This window comes from Myiozetetes cayanensis, unplaced genomic scaffold (genome assembly GCF_022539395.1).
Source record: "Myiozetetes cayanensis isolate MyiCay16 unplaced genomic scaffold, myiCay2020 scf5-8, whole genome shotgun sequence".
Taxonomy (NCBI): domain Eukaryota; kingdom Metazoa; phylum Chordata; class Aves; order Passeriformes; family Tyrannidae; genus Myiozetetes; species Myiozetetes cayanensis.
In genome coordinates, this window is record NW_026087742.1 from 111,376,374 (window position 1) to 111,381,434 (window position 5,061).

Below are 5,061 nucleotides of genomic sequence, written 5' to 3' on the forward strand. Positions count from 1 at the left end.
GGCAGTACTACACATATTTGAGGAGGGGAAAATTAACCATCTGTGCTTTGAGTGATGCATTATTTTCATTTGCAAGAAAACATCTCACACGTTTGGGAGTCACAGATCCAAATTCTTCTTTCTAAAACTAAGACTCGACATGGCCACCTTTCTCACAAAATGGACTGGCAGGTTAGATAGCCAACACTAATAATTCTCAGACAGAGAAAGGAACTGAAGCTAAAAAATTTAGCACTTAGAAAGCACTTAAAGTACTTTGAGAACTGAGTGGCCAGATCAAGCAAAAGCAGCCAGTAGCCATGAACCCATAACGCCCAGTCAAACTGAAGACTAAAAAAAAAAAGTAGGCAAATCTTAATATAAAAATCCTTTGCACCTTCCTGTTTTATGGGGGTTCCTGATTTAGGAGCAGATGAGTTTTGCAGATCTAAATCTTCGGGGTCTGACTGCTTAAGGTGCAGTTAAATACTTCTCATTGCTACTGTTGTAACGAGCATATTTCACCAGTTAATAAGGTAACAAACTTTGAAATGCAGGCATATGGGCAGCGTGGGAATTCAAGTGAACTCGTGTTTCTGTGGGATGGAACAGCCTTGTGCCATCAAAGGTGAAAATTGTTAATGATTAGAAGTCCGGCATCTGTTACACCACCTTTACACACTTCCATGTGAAAACATACTCCGTATGAAACCCTGGTGGGAAGCACGGCCTTTTGAGCTCTGTTCAGGCTGAAGGGATGCTCTGACCATCTCTGCCTGGCACATGCCCAGCCTCCAATTTCACCTGTCAAATGAAGTAGTGCTGCACAGTACTTCAGTAAAACACCAACCTGACACCATCACGGAATCTTATTCTTTTCCTGCTTTTAAGCTACATCATTATTTAATATTCTAGGGAGATAGCATTTTTTTTTTAATTAGTATTGGTATTTTGAAAATGAGACTGTTGCTGAGACTTATTTTCCTTTACCACCACTTGCTTTACCACCACTCTGTTTTATAAAAGATACTTGTCAAGAAAAATATCAGCTCTTTTGAATTTTCTCTCTGTTCACTGTGATAACAACAGTCGAAAATTTCATCAAGCAGCAACAGAAGATCCCCCTCACCCTGAAAAATTTGCATCAGATTTGCAACAATTTTTCTTCCAAGAACATCCACACTTTTTAATGTATAAAGCAAACATTACAAACCCCTTTGTCCTAATTAGAAAGGAGTCGGTTTAATGGGAATTGTTAAAACTTGAACACTCTGGTGCCCTAATGAGGCTGAAGCCAGAGGTCATTCCTTCCAGCTCAGGTGACTGTAGTGGTTAGGGTGTGTAAATACTTGCACAGATGTGTTGTTTGAAAACTTTTTCTGACCTTTTAGTGCAGCTTCACTGGTACTGGGCAATTGAACAAATCTGCCTCTCTCCCTCAAGGAAAGAGGAACCACACTCACAAAACTCTGCTGGTTGAAAAAATTACCATACCCCTAATTAGTTCTAAAAACATGCAAAGGCCAAGCCCCAGGAGAGAGTTGCAGAAACTGAGTTAGACTGGTATTTGTACTGATAAAGTTCATCTTGAGTGTATATTCATCAAATAAATGTTGTGGGGTTTGGTCACCTGAGTCAATATAGACTCTTCCATTTATGCTGTTGCCCAAGAACTATGTTATGATGTACTGAGAGAAACAGGTGCCTCTAGGATACAGATTCTCTCCTCCTAAGGCAGAAGGATAAAAGATATGAGGTGAATCACACCCTGCAATGCCTGTTCTCTCCGCTGACTGTAACTGGAACCCAGTGAGATCAGCTCTGATCAAGATATCCTTTGCAAATATCTGCAGACGTGAAGAACATGCAAGATGATTCCCACCCCAACTAAAGGCTCCAAGAGACCACAACAAGCCAAGTATTAGTTTACAACAGAAATGTCACACTTCAGAGCAAGAGCTACACCAATAATCAACAGAAGTAGAGTTACCAGATTACTTGCTACATTCATAGGGCACAGGTCCTCCTGTCCCACAAGTAATCCCAAAGGCTTTTCACCAGACTGCCTGTGTGGCAAAAGGTTGGATGACTCCTGGTTGATATACCACATCCTGTCACTGGTCAGGAAGAAACCTGAGGACTTCCAAGTCCCTTGAGGACAAATTACTCAGAGAAAAGTCTTTAAGGGTTTTATTATTATTGTTATTATTATTATTATTATTGTTGTTGTAATTTTAAGTACTTAGTGCCTTAAAATAGCGTGACCAGGAAGGGTGGATTCAGGGAGCTGACATCTGACAGATGTTGGCAGTTAAGAAAAACTCTTGAATCCAGCCCAAAGACTCACTGACTAAAATGGGCTTGACACCCAGATCTAACCAAGGAAACAAATGCCCAAATCTCCCCATCCTCTGGTGCCTGAGTGCCAGATGTGTCAGTGTCTAGTCAACAGCAGAGAGGCCACAAAGTACTTCCTCACCCTTATGAAAAAACCCCAGTCCTGGTATGTGTCATTTAATAAATGTGCCTTTCAGTGCTTAATGTTGTGGTTCCCAAAGCAGCCCCAGCAGCAGGAAAGGAGGATTAGTGTCTTTCCAGAAAGGATGCAGCAGTGAGTCACGATCTCAGCATTGCTGTGAGTCACTTTGAGAGTGCTGCTGACTGGCTCAGTTATGAACATAAAGTGACAGAACATTCCTTTTGCATGAGAGATCACGGGCAAACCCCCAGATCCAGATTAGAGGATGTCTATGGTCCAACTCTGTATCCAGATAAGAACATCCCCTCTGCTTCTGCTCATTTTCGTGATGACAGGAAGCAGAGAGGAGCTGAAACGTGAGACAACTGGACCACAGCTGTCTTTGCAGCTCTGCCCCTTCACCCACTGAAGCAATGAGCTGCACCCAAGTCCTGAGTTTTCACTTACTGAAGTAGGTGCTGCTTCCTAAGATACAGCCTGTGGCAGTCCTTGACATTCATTCCTGCACCTCCCTGGGAGGTGGCCTGTGTCAGGACAACCCTTCCCAGGCACAGGGTTATAGGGAACAGGTAGGAGATTTTCCTTGCCTACCAGTGGGCAGCAAAAGCCATCCTCATTGCAAGAAATCCATAATAAATATCTCTTTGCCTAATCTCAGTCAAAACATTGTGCATGGATTGAAGTCACCATCTCCTCTGCAAACAGCTGACTTCCCTGATCAGAGGTTGGACCTTCACTGGAAAGCCTTCAGGTTTCAGGTAGCAGTGTCACATAACTTAAGCCCTGCCCATAGTTGGTAAGATAATCCCAGTAAAAAGGTGATTCTAAAGACATTGCCTGCTGAGCCAACCAGACCAATCATCCCCAGAGTGAGGCAAAATGAGGTAGATAAACCTGGAGGTTTCCCAAACCTGCTGTAATGGTGAAATGTGAAACGAGTCCTGGAGGCAAATCTAAACCCCTGCATCAAGACATCTCTATTGTTTCTGAGAGGCTTTTGAGTACAGATAAAGTAGCAGCTCATAATTTGAAGAAATCACAGCAATTCATGGCGTGATGTAATTCAGTAGGACACCTGGCATTTAGATGGAGACCAGAGAAACCCCTTTCGTTATACAAAAAAAGCTCAAATCACAAACACAACCTCACACTTTCAGTTTGCATACTTCAGTGAGTAAGTAAAACTGAGTAGGGAGCAAACCATTCTCACTAGTGAGAGACTTACCAGGAGGCATTTATCCAGTTACTTCAGGATGTCTTGGGAATCTCTTCCTTACGACTCAAAGTCAAATTCCTTTGGAAGGCTGTGTGCAAGAAAAAATCATATATCTAGAAAAACAAAGGTTTGAATTCAGATTGTGCATGAGTTGCATTTTCCAGATGTTTCTGTCAGTATTTTGTTGCCAGAAAGCCCTAATTCTTTGACTCCACTTCTGAAATAATTTTTTAATATAGGCTTTATGGAAAAGACAAAGGAAAGAGCTTGTGAAACCTTTTCTTTACTATTTAATTTTCAGCAAGGTACATAATAGTTCAGAGAAAGTGGTATCCAAGCAACAGGTTTGAAAGGGGCAAAGTATTAAAAGATTGTTCAGTCAATTGTCTTTGCCTGAACATGCTGTTAACTGGCATAATTGCCTTTGATGCAAAACACACTTTTAATAGTTATGAATAACCACAGTATATCCAAAAGCTATATTAATAATAATAAGACCATTTCTTAGATAATTTTTCTTGTATCCAGCACAAACTCACATATGCTTTCTCCTCTAGCCAGAGCATCACATCTCAGAGAAACTAAAAGTTACCTCCTTGAAGTAATTTATTATTTTGTTTTTCAGTTAACTATAGCAAGCAAAGTTATATCTCTTCAGCATTCAAAACATACTTAATGTCAGATCTATCTGTCTGAATGGACTAAAAATAATTTTCTACTCTTTTATTCCCTCAGCTTCACTGAAATAACATACCTGAAAGATCACGAGTGGGATTCTATAAAGGCATTATTAAAGAAATAATGAGTAATGCAACATCACACTACTGAATCTTTTTGTTCAGAAGAATATATGTTAACCACGGCCTAAGTGTTCCCCTGTGATCGCTGAGTCAAGGTTAGGGGTGATGATTCATAAGCTGGGAAGAGCACAGTTTGACTTTCAGAGTTTCCAGGGTTGGCAGATAGTAAAGAGAAATCTTTCTATTCCTGCTACGGATTTAGTTGATGGAAAGACAGCAAATGGATAATCTTAGAATGCTGTATATGCAGAACTGGGCAACAGTCCTGGAAATATTCGTATTTAACAAGCACAGTGCTGTTCACACACGTAAAATGGTGTGTATGTACTTGGAGCATTAGGCTTTGGTTCAAAAACCAGAAGTGCACCTTATGACATGACAACACTCCTTCAAAACTGCCACAGACGTGGCTGTTTCCCATAAGGATTTAAAAACGAAAAGACTTCTCCCAGAGGAAGGTATCTGGCAGTGAAGAAATGAGCTGCCAGAAGATGGGTTACCAGGCAGCAAGAGAGCACCAGCGAGGAGATAGAGCCATCAACCTTCATTCCCTAATCCAGAGCTGCTCTGGCAGAACCTGAGCATTC